General features: G+C 43.7%; 1 protein-coding gene across 1 annotated transcript in view; it reads left to right on the top strand.

Annotated features, from left to right (window-relative positions):
• The window catches only part of ltk (leukocyte receptor tyrosine kinase), a 182,442-nt gene that overhangs the window by 53,643 nt on the left and 106,961 nt on the right, over nucleotides 1-21,838 (top strand). The gene's annotated exons all lie outside the window — the stretch shown is intronic.

The raw sequence follows: 21,838 nt of genomic DNA, 5'->3' as shown, positions 1-21,838 counted from the left end.
TGATAAGCTTGTTTGTTATTTAAAATCCCTGCTTCATGCCCTGCTCCTCCATCATTTAATGGCCATTTTGGTGTGTTGGAAACTGTGGCCCTATATTTGCCCAGTGTCTTAGTTGTGAGGAGAAAGGTCCAAGGGGAAATTGCAGTGACTTAGGATAAGCAGCTAACAGTATGGTCATAGATCACTGAAGGAGTCCTGAGATCCTAGAGGGCTGCAGGACTGGAAGGAATGAAAATATATCCAGAGGTGTGAGCTCATGGACCAGGTTGGACTGAAGGATCTGAGTACATCTCTATGACTCTATGACTCATCGAGTGATAGGAAAATAAACAAAACATCATTGGGCTGAATTTTCCAGGAAAGCAATATCAGTTCCGGAGAGTTTCATGGAGTGTCTGTCTCCATGAGCCCGAGTAAGTTTTTTTTCACACCATCTTCCCAAACTCACCTCATCACACAAGCACCATGGCCCTAAGGGGCCCTACTTGTAGTATTCTACTATTCTCGCTACAGACAGAAGTACTCGTCAGTGCAGGGATCTCCCTAGATTCCTGGCACTGGTGCTATCTTTGAAGCCCAGCCGCACACCGGGTCAAGGGTTGGCAGTCCAGAGCTAGCATTCACAATTCCTGTCAAGTGCCCCAAACATGTCAGACAAGAGGAACATCGGCACCCTGTTTTGCTGGACCTGGAGGTTCTGGTTAACACGTGGAACTTGCCTGATTGCTTGGTGTCCAAGATGGAGACCTGGAGTTGCCAAGTATCCACTCTGACTTTCATGTTGGGAATTGGTGTTTTCTAGTTTGTATCCAGTGGTTGGGGAAGTTGGAAACTGTACATCAAAGAGGCAAGATTAGGTAATAATGACATATTTATGGAACACAAATAGGCTTCTTGACACTCATAGAAAGTGGAGCTTATTGATCATGGATTTGGGAAGCTCCTTGCTGTCCATCTCACGTGATTCTTTTGATGTCCTCGCCAATGCCCATATCATTCAGTGGCTGTGAAAATTCAACCCATGTTTTTCTCACCACCTAACTTTCTAATCAAGCTTTGTACGTCTCTCCCACGGTGTTATTATGTTGCTCAACTTTGTCTAACTACGTGCTTGCAAACCAACCAGAATAATTTCAATATGTGAAAGGCGCTATCTCAATGAAAGTTGTTATGGGTGAACAGTTGAGAACAAAAGTTGGATAGGCCTGTATGCTTTCATAAGATTGCCTTTAAACAGCGTTCTTGTCCTTACTGGTTGATTTTGGATATCATATCATTGGGCAAAGGAAAGGTCTTGTCTCAGTAAAGTTTGAATTTTTTAAAAGAGATGATAACCATAGTAGATGAGCTTGTTTGATATAGTCTGATGTCAAAGTTTTAGATAAGGTCCCACATGGCTGATTTGTCGGAAAAGTGGAATGCAAGGCAAAGTGGCAAGATGGATCCAAAATACATGGTTAATATTTTGAGATGAAAAGGCAGTTTCCCGGGTGATGTATAAGTAGCATTAAACCAGCTCTCCACATCAGTCAGGGGTTGTGCAGTGGTGTCATGAGTCATGGTCACAATGGGGAGCCCTTATCTCTCCGTGACCAGCCTTGTAAGGCTTTGTAGACCCTCAAATGCAGCAGGGACACGAGAGTGCTCCAGGTCGTAGGAATCATGCCAGAGTAGCGGGCACACGCACACCCCCTGGGAGTGGTAACGAGTGGTAACAAACATTGCTTGAGTGCAGCCCCTTCCTGTTAATGAACATTGTTTGTTCAGTCAACGGCATCCTACCTAGGGGAGCCCAGTTTTGGTCTCTACTGCTAAGTCTGCAGTACTGACCCCATGGGGGTACAAAATGACCCTGTGTGATCTTGTAAAGATTGCATCGCTCACTGTTCTGATACATTTGTAGGGACATAACTGAGAAATCCCACACAGTGCCACACATCGGTTACTGGAGCAAGTCGGTCACAAAGAGGTCCTGAACCACCATGACCTTCATAGCCGCACCCCTCCTCCCACTCCTGCAGCTCTCAGACCCCACTCCAACATCCAGTGCAACTCTGTGACTGTGTCCCAGGACATGCAGAGCCTACGTCAACAATGCACCTCACTCCTCCCCAAGACACGGATTTAACCTCTGGTCTTGAGTGACTCTGTGACTGTGACCACTCCCTGAGCTGGAATCCTGCTGACCATGGGCTTGCTGTTGGGGCTGGTTCTCCTGGGGCTGTCAGGGGAATTGTGTAACATCATTTGGGGAGCGGCAAATCCGGTGGTCAGGAGCTAGGGGCACATAACACACTTTCATGCCGAGAGCATGAAAGACCCTATGTAAATGCGCAAGCCTTTTTCTTTCTTTTGTTTGTTAGCTGTGTTAATCAGGGTGTGAGCCAGGTTTCATTGTAGTATCTGAAAGGATAATTTGAGATTAGCTGTAGACATTAAACAACTTCTGGGAGGAACAAAGGGGTATTTGGTGTGTTTTGTTGTATACCTGCAGCTAGGAGTAATGTGTGCTTGCATCTGTGACTCATTTTTTTCTTCTGAGAGAATGAAGCATCTCATATCTAATGTAATTAACTATTGAGTAATATTTAATAAACCTATGACTATTCAACAAAGATTAAACCAATCTTTTGCTGCAGACTTCATGTGGCGATCCAAAGTAGCTTGGTCCTTAATCCCGACTGATCCTAAGAAAATGGACCGGTGCCAATCCTACCTTCTCAGCCCTACCATTATAATAGGTTTAAGCAGATGGTTGTAATGTCCAAGTTGCTATATGTTCAGTCTGCCTAACCTTTCAATTATTCTGACTTCTATAAAATAGCAAGCATTTTTATGTTTTAGTATACAATTTGGTTATACAATATAAGTTATATGTATCTATGTTTTTGGAGTCTTAATTAGGGCTTACCACATTCACAATTTCTCCTCAGTCTAACTTGGACACAAGCTGGTTCAAAGTCTTGTGTATTGCTTCCCACTTCGGTGTTAGGTGTCCTGTGACATCAGAAGATCATCACTAACCTGACTGTCATTGGAGAAGTGTGGCTATAAATTCAGTTCAAGCATGTGGCCTGAAGTAGTGTAGTGCAGTTCTTAACAAACCAATTCCTGAAGCTGTAGGAAATTCTTCCTTGCTGTTCAATGAAGGTTAATACAGGACAGAATGGTTTTGACCCAGTTGAGGTGGCGGTAAAGATAGAAACAGGGAAGATAAAAACCTTTTTGCCTGGACTGCTTCACTGTGTTGCCACATGTACACCTCTGAGTTTGATATTTGCTGAATTCTTTATGTCTAGAGCCAGGCGGAGTTGTTTGTGGAAGGTTAGTAAGAGTTTTAACATGACCAGATGAGGAACAATTCATACCATTCATTGTACATTGCCAAGGATGATTGATCAATGTTGGTAACTTGGGATGATTGATGCAATGCAGTGCTTTTCGGAGGCGGCTCACCAACACCTTCTTAAGGACAATTGGAAACAAATAGGTATGCATAAAGTTATGAGGGGGTCTCGAGAGAACTGATAGAGAGAAACTGCTTCTGTTGGCAGAGGATTCAAGAATCAGAGCACAGTGACACAAAAGCAAATGTCAAACAAACCAAAGACGATGTGAGAAAACGTTTTTTTCTGCAGCATGTGATTAGGATCAGCAAAGCATTGCCTGAGAATGTTGCAGTGGCAGATTCAATTTCATAAGAGATTGCATCATGATCTAAGGAAGAAACACACTCTCATGCCTGTGGGCAAAAAGCAAGGAAGTAAGACTAACTGGTTTGCTCTTAGAAGAGGCCCCTCAGATACAGCAGGCCAAATGGTCTTTTACTGTGCTGTAACTATACAATGGAAGTGCTGACCTTACCAATAGCCTCCATATTCTCTAAATATTGTGTTTTTTTTAACCAGAGGTGACCCTTTGTGAAACTGAAGACAAATTATTGAAGGTAAATGTGGCTGGGAAATTGGCTAAGGTGCAGAAGTCAGAGTAGGGTTATTGGAGGTAGCTTTAATGAAGACCAGCCAAAAGGTGATACCACATGATGGTATTTCTCTGCTGACCACCTTTGGCACGTTGTGGTACTCACACCTCCAGCACTGTGCGTGATACTGGGTGTGCGTTGCTTGAGGTTGGTCTCTGCCACCAATATTCCTTTGTCTTTGCTTTGTTCTTTGGACGGTGTAGTGAGAGACAATACACTTGTAGAGGATCTACAGAAGAGGCATTGTTTTTAGATAATAAGGTTTTTTGCAACATAGTAATAAGTACAATCACATTTGGTCAAGCACCTGAGGATGCTGGAAACTGGTCCCTCTGAAAGCTGGAATAGAACTTTTTGTCTCCACTCACAAACTGTGTATTGCTTAGAGTGGGCAGAGCCAATGCAACACTAACACTAACCCGCTTTAAGATCTTTTACAAGAGACAACCTCTCCCCCAGCCCCTCCCAAACTGGAGTCTCAGGATCCTGGAGGGCCAAAGCCACAGGTAAATAGTGAGGTAAGGAGGTGTCAGGTTGGGGGTTTTGTGGGGCCATGTGGAAAGGGGGAGGCAGGGGAGTCAGAACTGAGGGCAGTAGGGTGGCTCTCCATCCTTCCTGATGTTCAGTCATTCAATCTGGGATTGTGGGCCTTTGATCGTGATACTGTTCCACCTTGAGGTGAAAAGTGACTGACGCAGATTAACTTGTTGGGCCAGCCCCTGGTGACAGGCCCTTATGCAGCTGAGTTACTCTGAATATTGGCAAGATAATAGCTTCAAGTGATCAATAGTTGGCCATCTAAGGGCCCCAAATAATGGCAGGACAGGAATATCAACCATGGATCTCACACCCAAAAGGGGGAGCATGGTGGTACAGTGGTTAACACCATTGCAGCGCAGTGTGTTCGATTCCACCATTGTGTAACTGTTTGTGTGGGGTTTGCACATCTGCTTGGATTTCCTGTGGGTGCTCCTGTTTCTTCCTACAGTCCAAAGATGTGCAGGATGGTGGATTAGCCATGCTAAATTGCTCAAAGTGGGGTGGGTCTGGGTGGGATGCTGTTTGGAGGGTTGGTGTGGACTCGATGGACAGAATTTCCTGCTTCCACACTGTAGGGTTTCTATGATTCTATAAAAACTTAAACCTGACGGAACTGGGTTTGGCTAAGCCACCAGTTCAATTAGTAATCCTAGAACAGAATACTTTCTCCTTTCCTGAAAAGGCAGAATATGTAGATAATGGCAGAGGATTGGAGAGTCACATTCAGCCAGTTGATCCCGTGGAGAGCAGTCACAGACATAATGGGTCAAATGACAGCCTCCTCTACTACAACAGCTCTGTGAAGAGTGAATAAATTGAACATTTTCAATATTTTCTCAGACTGTTTGACAGTACGTAAAATTTAGAGCCAGAGCTTTCAGGAGTATAATTAAGAACAAAAGCAGAAATTGCTAGAAAAGCTGAACAAGGCCAGCAACATCTGTAGAGAGAAATCAGAGTTAACATTTTGGGTCAAATGACCCTTCCTCAGAACTAATTTCGAATTTCAGTTTGCATGTCAAGGATGGTAGAAGTTCAGAAAGCTTCTCCTGAAAGTGGCAAATAATGTTCCATTGATCTATGATTAGAAGATATTTCTTAAATGAAAGTATTTAGAGATGTGGCGTACATGAGGATAAGTAGAGTTAGATTACAGCCCTCATGGTGGAGCAGAGCAAGCTTGAATGGCTAAATAGCCTACCTGAGCTTTTTTATGATATTTTGTTTCTATTAAAATATATTAAAATATATTAAATATTTTGTATATTTTATTCCTGTGAAGACGATTGATACTGTGTTGTGACAGATTAATCTTCATCTTGCATCCTGTTGTCCCTCACTTAGACCTCCACACTGTCCTGCTTAACATTGGATTCCCTCCTATGTTTCTCCCTTACTTCTCTCTTAAAAACTGAACTCTGCTGATGGTATCTGACTTAAGTCTACTGTTGCAGCTGGAATATTTTCACAAAGGGATTTTCTTCTTCAAGAGAAAACAGAACTCTCTTGAACTTTGTATTCACCATGAACACATTCAGGAATGACGGTTAACAACAATATTGATTTGATGATAATTATCGTAACTGCTGAATAGAGTTTGGAACTAAACAGTGAGCACGGTGAGAGAGGCTGAGACAAGTGTAAGAAGGGTGTAGTTTAGATGACAAACTGTAGCTGGAAGCTACTAATTTTACTTACTTAATCTGTCCCGTGCCATCTTAGTGGATTTCATGGGATCTAATTGACATCATTTGACAACTTAAATTGGGCTGTTTTGAGAGAAGGTCATAAACAAAGGCATAAAATTGACTACACGTGCAGCTAATTCCCTTCTATTGAAACTCAATATAAATGTGCAATGCATGGGCATGTAATTTTGCATTTTTCAATTAAAGTGGTGGGAACAGTGATCAACTGTTTGTGCTCCTCTCAACCAAGATCACATGGTCTGCTCATAATTTAATCAAAAAATTAGAATCAACTTGCCTTTCAATATGTCAACAAAATTGGAGAGGGCACTTCAAGAGGAAAAGTGGACTGAAAGTTGCACTGATGTACAGTTTAAGACTTTTTTTTCATCACAGTCAGAAAGCCTGTTTTGAAAATCCAAGTGTATTCTCAGTCATATCCCGAGCTGAAATTATTTAGAATTATATCAATTATTCATTTAAATTAATTAATTAGTTATATAAAGTTTACAGCACAGGAACAGGCCCTTTATCTCATTGAGTCCAATCGATGTTAATGCTCCATGACATTTTCCCTTATTCCCAAAGCCCCTCTCACCCTACTTCTCCTAACCTATCTGTATGTCCTTTCATTCCTTTCTCACCTACCAGCTGATGTAGCTTTCCTTTAAATACATCTCTATGTACTTTTTATGTATTATTTCCTCTAAGTACAAACTCTATTTACCTTACCTAACCCTGGTGAGTTCCAAATTCTTGCCACTTTTTCAGGGAGACCTTTTCTCCTGAATGTCTACATGGATTTAAAACCATAAGACCATAAGACATAGGAGTGGAAGTAAGGCCATTTGGCCCATCAAGTCCACTCCACCATTCAATCATGGCTGATGGGCATTTCAACCCCACTTACCCACTTATTCTCCCTGTACCCCTTTAAAAGGGACTATCATGTATTTGTGGCTTCTACTTTTTTGATTAATCATGTTATTTGATTCCCAAATCTGTATTAGTGAAACAAGCATTGAGGAATCTCAGAGTCTAACTTCTTACACTATTGTGAAATTCAAATTGTGCTTGGTCCTTTTCCTCTCAGGCATCTAATATAGACTGTTCTTCGATGTTTCCTTCCTTCCCAGTAAACAGTTTTTCATCTTGTTGCTGTTCCTTAGTGGTGGTGACTTGGTGTGTAACCGTCTCTAGGGCATTCGTTCAGATATCTATCTTCATCCTGACTACCTCCCACAGTATTTTCTCACTGCAGATTTTCTAGCTTCTAGGACTCCCCCAGAATTATACAGCCGTTTCTTCTCTGTCACTGGGTAAAAGTCCTGGAATTTCTTCCCTAAGGGCACCATATGTCTACCTACAGCACATGGACTACAGCAGTTCAAGAAAGCAGCTCACCACCTCAAGGGCAGCTAGGGATGGATGATAAATTCTGGCGCAGCCAGCAATGCCCACATCCCATCAGTGAATAAAACAAAATCCTTTTGTGACAAAGGCTAATATTCCAGTAGCGTTCTCAATAGCTTGCTGTACCTGCATATTCGACTTCATTTGGACATAGTGAGGACTGTGGATGCTGGAAAGTCAACAAAATATGGAGCTGGAAAAAGCACAACAGGTCAAGCAGCATCAGAGGAGGAGGAGAGTCGACATTTTGGGCAGGACCCTTCATCAGGACTGGGGAGGGGAAGGGGGCTGAGAAATAAATATGGGGAGGAGGGTGGGACTGGGGGGGAAAGGTAAGTGGGATGGCAATGGTGCTTCACTGACTTATTGGCAAAGACCTTGGTGCTTTGTAAATCTACACTTTCCAACCTTTTACCGTTAAAGAAATGGGGATCGCCTATCACCTCTTGATCAGGTTGATCAAAACAATGTCTACCATATCCATCATTTCCTTTTATCAATTTGTTAGCAACATCCTTAAAATGTTCCACCAAGTTTATCAAACATAATATTTACAAATTCATGCAACAGGAGTTGGGGTAGCCCCAGAGGGGGAATAGCGGGGTGAAGTTCAATCAGCTGGGACAATGGAACGACAACTCATGAATGGCGGATGGGGAGCTAACGACAGGAAGCAGGGTGGGAGCTTCAAAACAGAGAAACAAGAATGAGCTATTCATCTGTTCAGTTCTTTGCTATCATTCAGGTAATGGCTGATCTGAATCTTAACTCCCTCTATCCAGTCTGGTTCTGTAACCCTAAGCATTGTATCTGACAAAAATCTATCCCTGCAGTGTTGCATAAATCCGTGAGGGTATTTCATGGATGGATTGGCAAGCTCGATTGGGCTCATCGCACAATCTTTACAGCACCAAAAGAGGCCACTCAGCTAGTCTTATTTAGACTGTCCAAAAAAAAACACGCAGCCTGATCCTCATAATTATGTTAGATTGTGTGGGTGGAGTGACGATAGGTAACGTGGAACACTGGATAGGACATTACTATAAAACGGGAAGACAGCGATGAAGGTAAAATTGCATGGACTGCTAAAAGGTAGGGACAAGTGGTGGAATTGAAGCAGTAGCAGTCACAGAGTCATTGTCATAGAGTCGTATAGTATGGAAACAGACCCTTTGGTCCAACTAGTCCATGCTCACCATTTTTCCAAAATAAACTAGTCCCACTTGCCTGCATTTGACCAATATTCCTTCAAACCCTTCCTATTCATGTACCTATCCAAATGTCTTTAAATGTTGTAACTGTATTTATATCCATCACTTACTCTGGCAGTTCATTCCACACACGAACCTCTCTGTGTTCAAAAAAGTTGCCCCTCATGTCCTTTTTAAAACTTCCTTCTCTCACCTAAAAAATATACCCCCTTGTTTTGAATATCCCTGCCTGAGGGAAAAGAGCCTTGCTATTCACCTTACCTACAGCCCTCATGATTTTATGATCCTCTTTAAGGTGACCTCCTCAACCTCCTACATTCCATCAAAAGAGTCCCAGCCTATCCAGCCTATTATTATAACTCAGACCCTCTATTCCCAGCAATATCCTGATAAAACTTTTCTGAACCTCCTCCAGTTTAATAATATCTTTCCTATAACTGGACAACCAGAACTGGACTCAGTACTCCAGAAGAGGCCTCACCAACATCCTGTAAAACCTCAATATGTCGTTCCAACTCCTGTACTCAAAGGTCTGAACAATGAAGGCAAGCATGACAAACACCATCGTAACTATGCTGTCCGCCTGTGATGCAAATAAGAGAAAGTGGTGGAAAAGGAGAAAAAAAACACGAGGGGAACGGCAGACTTGAAGCTGGGCAGTAGGAGATGTACGTTTATTGTGTAAAGGCCTTGCTCAGAATGGCTAATGAAGGAAGCCAGAGTGCTAGTCAGAATCCTCTCCTCTACCAATAATGGACCTGTTTGGATATCTCCCCTCCCCTCACAGCACCTATTTTAAATAATACCATACTGAATGATTTGTATTTTTCCTGAGTCCAGGCTGATTGCTTGTTAGACTGTAGTTTTCCTTTTGCCATTTCATTTTAGGCTGGTCCAGTAAATCATTTCTGCTGTCTAGTTACTTTTATTTTTAGTGTATGATAGCTTTACATGGTGTCATGCCAAAACTTTTCAAAGCTAATTAAGTACATTAGAAATAGAAGGAAGAATAAGCACTTCATCTCGAGCCTGCTGTGCAAAGATCAGAGCTGATCCATTAACTTAACTCCACTTCCCTACACTATCCTCATATCCACAATTGCCTCACTAAGTTTTTTTTTCATTCGTACACGGGATGCAATAAGCCCAGCATTTTTTATGCCTATCCCTAATCGCCCTTGAACCAATTAGTTCTCCAGGTCATTTCAAAGGGTGAGTAAGAGTCAACCACACGTCTGTGGGTCTGGATCCACAGATAAGACCATATCAGATTTGATAAGGATGGCAGATTTTCTTATGTAAATGACTCTGTGAACCAGATGGGATTTTATAACAATGGTTATGTGTCATCATTAGGCTACTTCTGTTTTAATTCCATATCCTATTGAATTCCCATTTAACCATCTCTCATGGTGGGATTTGGTCCCACATCCCTAGAGCATTACCCTTGGCCTCTGGATTACCGGTACTATAATAATGATGATCTATCAATCGCTGTCTTGCACATATTCAATGACTTGCCACCAAGGCACTTTGAGGTAGAGAATTCCAACGATTCGAGCCTTTTGAATGAAGAGATTCATCCTCGTCTCAGTCCTAATAGGCCACTCCCTTATTATGTTTCCTTGTTAAAGTTCCCTAGAAGGGAAGTTGTCTTGCGAGCATTTACTCTGTCAAACCTATGTGTTATGTTTCAATTTGATCACCCCTTTCACACTCCAAGGAATTTTACTTTAGTTCGTTCTATCTCACCCAAGAGGAATCAGTCTTATGAATCTTAGTTGTTCTCCCTCTAAGAGGAGTATATGTTTTCTTAGAAGAGGAGACCAACCTTTATTTTGTAGTCTCCTCAAAGCACGATGTAAATATACTGTAGCTTATTCACTCTTATGCCCCAATTCCTTTTTGATTCAGTACTTCTGAAGCATTGCTGCTGCCGTAATGTTGGAAACTTGGCAGCCAATGTCTACATGACAGGGGTCCACAAACAGCGTCACCATAATGATTAAATGGTCTGTTTTAGTGAATTGAATTCAGGGATTAATATTGACAAAGATACCAAGGAGAATGCTCTCTTCTCCAAAAGAATGTCACAGGATCCTTTACAATCACCTGCGAGACAAACACAGCCTCAGTTTTAATGTCTGATAAAAACCACTGTACCTCTGACAGTGCAGCACTTGCCCCAGCATTGCACTGAGGATGTCAGCCTGAATATGGTCTTAAAACTCTGAAGGGGTTTAGCCTATGGCCTTCTGCTCACAAGGAAGTCTAATAGAGCCATGGTTGAAACCTCCACCTGAGTTTCTAAAGGGAGAGACGAAACATTTTGAGACAGTGTTATTTGTAACATAAAGTCTTGCAAGATGTGATCAATACTAAAGCAGGTTCCGGCCTCACGTAAACACTGGAGAATTATTTCAAAACCTTGATGGTGAAGAATGTTTTGGGTAGATGGAAAGAAAATCAAAATATAAATCAGCTCCTTGAGAGGAGCTGAAATTTAACCCAGGAAATGTCAAATGATCTTTTTTCAACTGTTCATGAGATGAAGGCATCATCGGCAAGGCTACCAGTTATTGCTCATGCCTGACTGCTTTTAGGCTAACATATCTTTGTTTCTTGCCTCTGACCTCCAGTTCTGGATGATTCTGAATGAATCTTGAGCGGTTATGAAAGAATGAAGAGAATAATTGAGCTGTTGCTATTTTGTTAGAGTGATAGAAAAAGTTCATAATGCCCATAATTGAAATTCTTCAAGTTTGTACACGCCTATTTGAAAAATAGGCCCATGATATCATTGGTCAATGGGTAATTTGTATCTTTCCGATTGCCTCTCACATGTTTCATATGCCTATCCTTACAATTGGTTTTGCCTTGCAGGGCCACCACTGCAATCTCAAGATTTACTGTGCTGTCTTTGTTAAGTGTTAATGTTCCACACTCTGAATTAGGGATCATTATAAAGTAGAACTCTGTTTACATCCTGTAATGTTTTGATGGTTTGATGGCCCTGAATGCAATGCATAATTGTACTTTATTCTGCTAGTGTAGTATGCAGTGTTTAACAATTGGCAAATGGTTAGGAAATGAGCACATAGACTCAGAACCTGTGGTAGCAATTACTTTTTATAAATCAGCATTGCTGTCATTGTCCTAACCCAATCCTTTGAAAACTGATAATAATCTGTGGAGTTTGCACATAAGGTGATGTCAGTATATTATTGAAAATCTCAGACACAATCAAGTACTAATCACTGAATTAATGTGAATTTACCATTTTATGCTTTTACTTCTGCTGCAAAAGCTGTTGGAAAAGTTGGATTGTGTTGAAATGGGAGGATCTGGAATTTTAACAGCATATTATGTTTGTAATCACTTCTGAAAGCAAAACTTTTCAGTTCTGACAAACTAGTTTAACACTTGCACAATGTTGAGAGTTGGAAATACCTGAGAGTGAGTTACAGGCTCTTAGCTAATCGAAGGGTTCTGATGGTATCAAACTATTTTTTTGTGAGTAAAGTTTCCCAACACAAATACGAAATCTGTAAACAAAGTAAGTTGTTTATCATCTCTTGTTTGCTACTCCAGAGATTTGTTTATTTCTAATGGAGAAACAGGCAGTTGGTATCTTGTGACTATTGATGTGTCAGTACAGTTTCTTTATCTAATTTACAACTCATGTTTTCCTTTGAGTTGAGTACAGTGTCATTCAATGCTGTAGAAGTCCTTTCTACATGGCATCTTAGGAGGTCGAGATTCCACATCAGAACAACTTATGTTAAAAGAATTCTCCTTATGTCATCCTAGACATTTTGTCACTTCTCTATTTTCTGACTATTAAACCTCCTGCCAGAAGCAACACTTTCCTGTTATATTTGCCCTTTAGAATGTGTTGGTGAACTGCACTCATGGACTGCTGTGGTATTTGGGTTAGGGACATCTACAGTACTATTAGGAAGTGAGTTCCAGGATTTTGGCCCAATGACAGTGAAGGAATAGTGATATATTTCCAAGTCAGAAGTTGTGTAGCTCAGAGGGGGACTTGCAGGTGGTGGTATGCCCGTGTATCTGCTGTTCTTATCTTTCTCTGTGGCAGAGGTTGTGGGTTTAGCAGGTGCTGTCCACGGAACGTTGGTGAATTTCTGCAGTGCGCACACACACACACACACCATTGAGGCTGAGTGTCGGTGTTGGGGGGTGTCAATTTTTTCAAGATGGTGTGATGCCAATCAAATAAGTTGCTTTGTCCTGCATGGTGTTAAGCTTTTTGCGTGTAATTGAAGCTGAACCCATCCAGCCAAGTGGGAATTATTCCACACTCCTGAGTTGTGCCTTGTATATGATAAGCAGGCTTTGGGGAATCAGGAGGTGAGTTACTTGCTGCAGTGTTCTTAGCTTCTCATCTGCTCTTAAGGGCCACACTATTAATATAGTTGGTCTAATTCAATTTTTGGTTAATTAAGCTGCAGAATTTGGAAGTGGGGATTCAGCGACGGTAATGTTGAATGTCAAGAGATGCTAGTTAGATTTTCTCTTGCTCGAGGTGGTCATTGCCTGGAACTTGTACGTTGTGAATATTTCTTGCCATTCATTACCTTAAACCTGGATATTGTCCAGGTCTTGCTGCAGTTGGATATAGACTACGCCTGTACCTGAAGATTTGCAAATGGTGCTGAACATTGTGCAATTATCAGGGAATGTACCCACTTCCGAGCTTAGGATGGAGCAAAGCCTATTGATGAAGCAATGGAAGATGATTGAGCCTAAGACACTACCCTAAGGAACTCCTGAGAGATGTCAGAGACCTGCACCAACCAAAACCATCTTGCTTTGTGACAGGTATCACGCCAGTCCACCTGATTCCCATGGACTCCAGTTTTCCTAAGTCTCCTTGATGCCACACTCTGTCAAACACAGCCTTGACGTCAAGGGTAGTCACTTTCAGCTCAGCTCTGGAATTTAGCTATCTTGGCAATATTTGAAGGAAGGCTGTAATGTGATCAGGAGCCTAGTAGCTGACAAGGGTGTGGTGCAAGGGTGTTTTTTCAGGCTAGAGGTCTGTGACTAGTGATGATCCACAGGAAACTATACTGGGACTTCTGCTGTTTGTGATATATGTAAGTAATGTGGATGAAAATGTGAGTTAGTAAGTTTGCAGATGACACAAAGATCAGTGAAATTGTATATAATGTAGAAGGTTGTCAAAGGATACAGCAGGATATAAATCAGTTGCAGATATGGGTGAAGAAATGGCAGATGGAATTTAATCCGAGTACGTGTGAGATGCTACAGTTTGGGAGATCAAATGTTAAGGAAAAGTATACAGCTAATGTCAGGACCCTGAAAAGCATTCCTGTACAAAGGGATCTTGGGGTTCAAGTCCATCACTACTGAAAGTGGCCATGCAAGTAGATAGGATGGTAAAGATGGTGTATGGCATGCTTGCCTTTATTGGTTGAGGTATAGAGTACAAGAGTCGGGATGTCATGTTGCAGCTTTATAAAGACTTTGGTTAGGCTGCATTTACAGCATTGCATTCACTTCTGTTCACCACGTTAAAGGAAGGATGTAAAAGCTTTGGAGAGGGTGCAAAAGAGGTTTACCAAAATGCTGCCCAGCTTGGAGGATATGAGCTATAAGGAGAGACTGGAAAAGCTCAGGTTGTTTTCTCTGGAGTGGCAGAGGCTGAGAGGAGACTTGATAGAAGTCTATAAAATTATGAGATGCATTGATAGACAATGCATGAATTGACAAAGCTTGAATTGAGTATCAGTGAACTATTTATTAATGTGTAAGTGACATTAATTATCACAATTCATGACCTCTTCCATTACTTTGATGATGGAGAGTAGACTGATGGTGTGGTAATTGACTGGATTGGATTTAATCTGCATTTTATGTATAGGACCTACCCAGGCAAATTTCCACATTACTCAGTAGATGCCTGCATTATAGCTGTACTGGAACTGCTTGGCTAGGGGTACAGCACGTGGAGTCTTCAGTACTATTGTCTGAATGTTTTAAGGACCCATAGCCTTTGTAGTATCCTGTGCCACATGGACTGCAAACCATATGACCAGAATGTATGATGCTGGTAACCTTTTGGAGGAGACTGAAATAGTTCATCCAGAAGCTCTGGCCGAAGATTGTTACAAATGTTTTATCTTTGTCTTTGCATTTTCACTCCATCAAAATCCGTCTAGTTTTCTAGTTGCATTATGTTTATCCTTAACTTTCTCTATTCTAAGGAGAATGATCTCAACTTCTCTGTGGAACTGAAGTCCTTAAGCTTTGGTATTGTTCTTGTAAGTCTCCTCTCCATCCTTAAATGATCATCCTATCCTCCACAAATGACACCATGTTGACTTCTGTTTGTGTTTGAATATTGTAGCGATTACAACAGAATGTAGCATGAGAAAAGTGGAGTCACATGTAGGACAGTTCAGGCAGGAGGAAAACACAGGTGACTCAATGGTCTACACTGCCGCCTCACTGCGCCAGGGGTACAGGTTCGATTCCAGTCTTGGGTACTCTCTGTATGGTGTTTGTATATTCTCCCTGTGTCTCCGTGGGTTTCCTCCACGTGTTCTGGTTTCCTCCCACAGTCCAAAGATGTAAGGCTAGGTAGATTGGCCAAGCTAAGTTGCCCATAGTGTTCAGGTATGTGTAGGTTAGGTGCATTAGACTTAGGAAAAATGCAGGGTTATAGGGATATAGTAGGGGTATTGGTCTGGGTGGAATACGCTTCAGAAGGTTAATGTGGACTTGTTGGGCTGATTGGCCAATTTCCACAATTAGGGATTCTTTGGTATTTGTCATAAACAATCTAGTAGTCATATCCAGATAGCAGCTTGCATCTTACCAAATTTATAAAATTTAATTTTCACAATTGTCAAAAAAAAGAAATTTTTGTACTTTTCTGGCAAGGCTGCACTTATTACCCATGGCCAATTACTCTTGAGAAGGTGATGGTGAGGCACCTTCTTGAACCGCTGCAGCCCATGTGGCGTAGACAAATCCATGCTGCAGTTGGGATGGACATTTTAAGATTGTACTACTTTGACAGTGAAGGAATAGCAATTTAGTTAGGGTGGTGTGTGATTTGGACAGGGGTTCGCAAGTAACGAGTTCTCCATGCAGCTGTTGACCCACTTCTTGAAGGCAATAGATGCCTTGAGTATGGGAGGTATTACCCAAGAAGCCGGCCAACTTGCACATTGTATATGATGCTGTATATGATGCACGCTGCAACCATGGTTCCCTGTGCCGCAGGGAGTGATTATGTAAGAGGGTGGATAAGTTACCAATGTCCTTCAGATGGAGCTTTTTGAATGGTGTTAGAACAGCAATCTTCAGAAAGTATTTTCATCACATTCCTGCCAAAGAGAGCTTGTGAACTGAGGGAGTGACTTGTTTGGTTCAGAATTGCCTATCTCTGACCTAATTCTGTGGTCACTATTTATTTATCCAACCGGTTTAAATCTCTGGTCAAGGCAAATGCCCAAGGTGGTGATGCTGCAGGGATTTAGACATCGTCAATGCCAAAAGAGCTCCTTAGAACCCCTCTCACTGAATTCATGATCTCAGTGTTGCTGATTCAATCCAATAGCCACGGGATTAATTATAATATACTTAGATGCAGACAGAAAGCGATCTGCTGACCTTAAGAAATGTTGTTTGGAAAGCCTGGTCGTAGTAGAGATCAAGTGATTTTAATTTCCACTTTGTTAAAATGTTTGTGTGATCAGTCGAAATTGCCTATTTATTGGATTACTTCACTCACTACAAACTAAAATGTTAAATAACTCTTCTAGTCAATATTAACTCATTCATTGCATTCCTTCTGAGGCATACTTCTTTATGTGCTTGCAGAATCAGCCACCATTCTCTACCCCAGCTAACTCGCTCAGCCACACACATTTACCCCAGCTGTTCTGTACAGTCAATTAATGTGCCTATTTATCACTCCCAACTTTGTCTTCCCATGCCATAAAGTTAAATTCAACCTGAACTCTGCTGCCTGCAATCTCATTCACACTTTGTCCTGTTTCCCCAAAACCCTCTCACCACCATTTCCCTTCCTGAGTTAAATGTTTCTGGCTCCATTGAGGTAGGGTTGAAGATGAGAAGCATCAAGAAGGGGCAATGGGAGGGCTCTCTCATGCAACCCACCTCTGAGTCCGAACTGATAGAAAGCAAATTAATTGGCATGCTCAACACCTGAGGTAAATAAAAGGAAAGTAGTGGAGATTCTCCGATCTCAGCAAGACGCATGACTGTTGGCAGTGTGACTGTAGTACTCTGAGGTAATGTAACAGCAGGCATTGTGACATGGTGCTGTGATGCACGGTGACTGTGGGCAGTGTGACTATAGTACTGTGAGGCAGGGTGACAGGTAGTGTAAATGGAGCCCTGAGGCAGGATGACTGTGGACAGTGTGACTGCAGTGCTCTGAGACAAAGTGACTATGGGCAGTGTGACTCTTGAGCTTTGAGGTGTGGTGATTGTTCATAGTGTGACTGCAGTGCTGTGAGGCAGTGTGACTGTAGATTGTATGACTGTTGTGACCTGAGTGGTGGTGATGCAGAGGGCACAAATGCGGAGGATTCTGGGAAAAGTCAGCTCACTCACCGCAACCAGAGACAGGATTGCCAGAGACTTAGTTTCCAAGGACAGTGAGGTCCCAAACATTACATTACTGTAGTGTTTCCCTACATCCCTCCTCCTTGGACCAAAAGAGAGAGAGAAAGACTGTGTTAGAAAATTGTTGGCAGTTTAGAAACAACCGAACCTCAGCAGCATGCATCATTTTGACCACTAAAGATGGCAGAGGCTCTGGCAAAGCTTGTGATGTGTGAGGCATGTAAAATGTGGGAGGCTTTGGGTCCACAAGACATCCAGGACAATCTCACCTGCGTGAAGTGCCAGAGGGTTGCAGATGATAGAAGCTAGGGAGAATAGTGAATTGTGAGGATGATGCTGAGCGACTTCAGAGAGACATTGACAAGTTGGCCAAATGGGCAGACTCCTGGCAGATGAATTTCAATGCAGTGAAATGTGAGGTAATGCGCTCTATTTAATGAAGGATATCAAAACCCTGGAGAGACTTCAAACGGGATTTACTAGAATGATAGCAGGAATGAAGGATATTAGATACAAGGAATGATTTGGAAGATTGGGCATGGTTTTCATTGGAGTACGGAAGCTTAAAAGGTGACTCTTATTGAGGTGCTCAAAACTATGAACAATTTTGACAGTAAAGAAGGATATTCTGTTTCCATTAGTTGGTATGTCAGTGACTAGGGGTCAGCAAGAGAGCTAGGGGTGAGATGAGGAGACACTTCTTTACTCAGTTATTGGAATGTACTGTCTGGGAGAATGGCAAAGGCAGATTCCATAAGAGGTTTCAAAAGAGAGCTGGACATATCTGTTTGAAAGGGATGTAGTAGGAGGCCTACAGAGATAGGGCTGGAGAGTGGGACGAGCTGTTTCAGGAGGTCGTTCAGACGTGATGGGTCAAATGGCCTTCTTCTGTAAAATTCTACGATTGGGGACAGTGTGAGTCAGGATGGCTTGACAGTATGACTGCAGTGCTTTGAATCTGAGTGACTGTACTCTGAGGCTGCGTGAATGTGGCTGGTTTGATTATTATTTTGAGGCAGAATGGATTGTGGGCAGTGTGATTGTAGTGCTGTGAGGCGAGTGATTGTGGACAGTTTTACTGTAGTGCTGTGAGGTGATGTGACTGGGTACAGTATGCTCTGGTGGGTGAATATGGATAGTGTGACTCTCGTGCTGTGTGTCAGGATGACTTGTTTCCAGTGTGGCTATAGTTCTCTGAGGTGGTCTGTTCGTGGAGAGTGGGACTGTTGTGATCTGAAGCAAGGTGAATTTAGGAACAGTGACTGTAGTGCTCTGTGGCATGATGGTTATGGACAGTGTGACTAGTGCAGGATGCAGGTTGATTGTAATACTGAGGCAGTGTGACTGTGGGAACTGTGACAGTAATGCTGTGAGGCAGGGTGACTGGCAGTATGACTGTAACACGGTGAGTCAGGGTGACTGTTGTCAGAGTAATTGTAGGTCCCTGAGGTGGGATATTTTGGACAGTGACTGTAATGCTCTGAGGAGCAGTAATGGTGGACAGTGTGATTGTAGTGTTCTCTGGCATGGTGATTATGGGCAGTGTAACTCGTGCTGTGAGCATGGCATGATTGTGGGGTGATGTTTGACTGCAGTGCTTCAGATAGGGTGTTTGTGGAGGGTATAAGTATAGCACTCTGAGGTGGGATGATTGTGGAATTGTGGCTGTAAGTACCCTGAGATTGTGTGATAGTTGACCATGTGACTATAATGCTCTGAGGTGGGTGACTGGGGACAATGTGACTGTAGTGCCATGAGGCAAAGTCATTGTCAGCAGTGTGATAGTGATGCTGTGAGATGGGGTGATTGTGGACAGTTATGCCCATTGTGCTGCATGGCTGGTAATTGTGGACAATGTGACTGTAATGCCCTTTGGCAGTGGGATTGTGGACATTGTGACTGTAGTGCTCTCAGTTGAGGTGAATGTGGTGGTTGTAGTGCTCCGAGGCACGATGATTGTGGACAGTTCGACTGTAGTATTCTGGGAGTAGGTGGCTAGGAGAAAGTGAGGACTGCAGATGCTGGAGATCAGAGCTTAAAAATGTGTTGCTGGAAAAGCGCAGGAGGTCAGGCAGCATCAAAGGAGAAGGAGAATTGACATTTCGGGCATAAGCCCTTCTTCAGGAATGAGGAGGGTGTGCCCAGCAGGCTAAGATAAAAGGTAGGGAGGAGGGATTTGGGGGAGGGGCGTTGGGAATGCAATAGGTGCAAGGAGGTTAAGGTGAGAGTGATTGGCCGGAGAGGGGGTGGGGGCAGAGAGGTCAGGAAGAAGATTGCAGGTCAAGAAGGCGGTGCTGAGTCTGAGGGCTGGGACTGAGAAAAGGTGGGGGGAGAGGAAATGAGGAAGCTGGAGAAATCCGCATTCATCCCCTGTGGTTGGAGGGTTCCTAGGCAGAAGATGAGTCGCTCTTCCTCTAGGCATCATGTTGCCATGGTCTGGTGATGGAGGAGGCCAAGGACCTGCATGTCCTTGGCGGAGTGGAAGGGGGGGTTAAAGTGTTCAGCCACGGGGCGGTTGGGTTGGTTGGTGCGGGTGTCCCAGAGGTGTTCTCTGAAATATTCTGCAAGTAGGCAGCCTGTCTCCCCAATGTATAGGAGGCCACATCAGGTGCAGCAGAAGAAGTAAATGATGTGTATGGAGGTTCAGGTGAATTTCTAATGGATATTGAAGGATCCCTTGGGGCCTTGGAGGGAAGTGAGGGGGGAGGTGTGGCGCAAGTTTTGCATTTTTTGTGGTTGCAGGGGAAGGTGCCGGGAGTGGAGGTTGGGTTGGTGGGGGGTGTGGATCTGACAAGGGAGTCGCGGAGGGAGTGGTCTTTCCGGAACGCTGATAGGGGTGGGGAGGGAAATATATCCTTGGTGGTGGGGTCCGTTTGGAGGTGGCGGAAATGACGAAGGATGATCCGATGTATGTGGAGATTGGTGGGGTGGTAGGTAAGGACTAGTGGGGTTCTGTCCTGGTGGCGATTGGAGGGGCAGGGTTCATGGGCGGGGGAGCGGGAAGTGGAGGACATGCGGTGGAGAGCATCGTCAACCACGTCTGAAGGGAAATTGCAGTCTTTGAAGAAGGAGGCCATCTGGGTTGTTCGGTATTGGAATTGGTCCTCCTGGAAACAGATGCGGCGAAGGCGAAGGAATTGGGAATATGGGATGGTATTTTTACAGGGGGCATGGTGGGAAGAGGTGTAATCTAGGTAGCTGTGGGAGTCAGTTGGTTTATAGTATACGTCCATGTTGAGCCGGTCGTCCGAGATAGAGATGGAGAGGTGTAGGAAGGGGAGGGAGGAGTCTGAGACGGTCTAGGTAAATTTGAGGTCAGGGTGGAAGGTGTTGGTAAAGTGGATGAACTGTTCAACCTCCCCGTGGGAGCACGAGGTAGTGCCGATACAGTCATCAATGTAGCGGAGGAAAAGGTGGGGGGGTGGTGCCAGTGGAGCTGCGGAAGATGGACTGTTCCACATATCCAACGAAGAGGCCGGCATGGCTAGGGCCCATGCGGGTACCCATGGCTACTCCTTTGGTTTGGAGGAAGTAGGAGGATTGGTAGGTGAAGTTGTTAAGAGTGAGGACCAGTTCAGTCAGTCGAAGGAGAGTGTCAGTGGAAGGGTACTGGTTGGTTCAGCGGGAAAGGAAGAAGCGGAGGGCTTTGAGGCCTTTGTGATGGGGGATGGAGATGTATAGGGACTGGATGTCCATGGTGAAGATAAGGCGTTGGGGGCCGGGGAAGCAAAAATCATGGGGGCGGTGGAGGGCGTGGGTGGTGTCCCGAACGTAGGTGGGGAGTTCTTGGACTAAGGGGGACAGGACAGTGTCAAGGTATGCAGAAATGAGTTTGGTGGGGCAGGAGCAGGCTGAGACAATGGGTCGGCCGGGGCAGTCAGGTTTGTGGATTTTGGGCAGGAGGTAGAAACGGGCGGTGCGGGGTTGTGGGACTATGAGGTTGGAGGCGGCGGATGGGAGATCCCCTGAGGTGATGAGGTTATGGATGGTCTGGGAGATGATGGTTTGGTGGTGGGAGGTGGGGTCATGGTCAAGGGGGCAGTAGGAGGAGGTGTCTGCGAGCTGGCATTTAGCCTCAGCAATATAGAGATTGGTGCGCCAAACTACCACAGCGCCTCTGCCGGTTTGATGATGAGGTTGGGGTTGGAGTGGAGGGCTGCATGTTCCGAGGGTGAGAGGTTGGAGTGGGTGAGAGGGGTGGAGAGGTTGAGGCAGTCAATGGCACTGTGGCAGTTGGCTATGAAGAGATCGAGGGTGGGAAAGAGGCCAGCACGGGGTGTCCAGGTGGATGGGGTGTGTTAGAGGTGGGAGAAGGGGTCGTCAGAGGGTGGGCGAGAATCCTGGTTAGAGAAATAGGC

This window comes from Chiloscyllium punctatum, chromosome 4 (assembly GCF_047496795.1).
Source record: "Chiloscyllium punctatum isolate Juve2018m chromosome 4, sChiPun1.3, whole genome shotgun sequence".
Classification (NCBI taxonomy): domain Eukaryota; kingdom Metazoa; phylum Chordata; class Chondrichthyes; order Orectolobiformes; family Hemiscylliidae; genus Chiloscyllium; species Chiloscyllium punctatum.
This window is presented reverse-complemented; position numbering and strand designations above follow the sequence as displayed.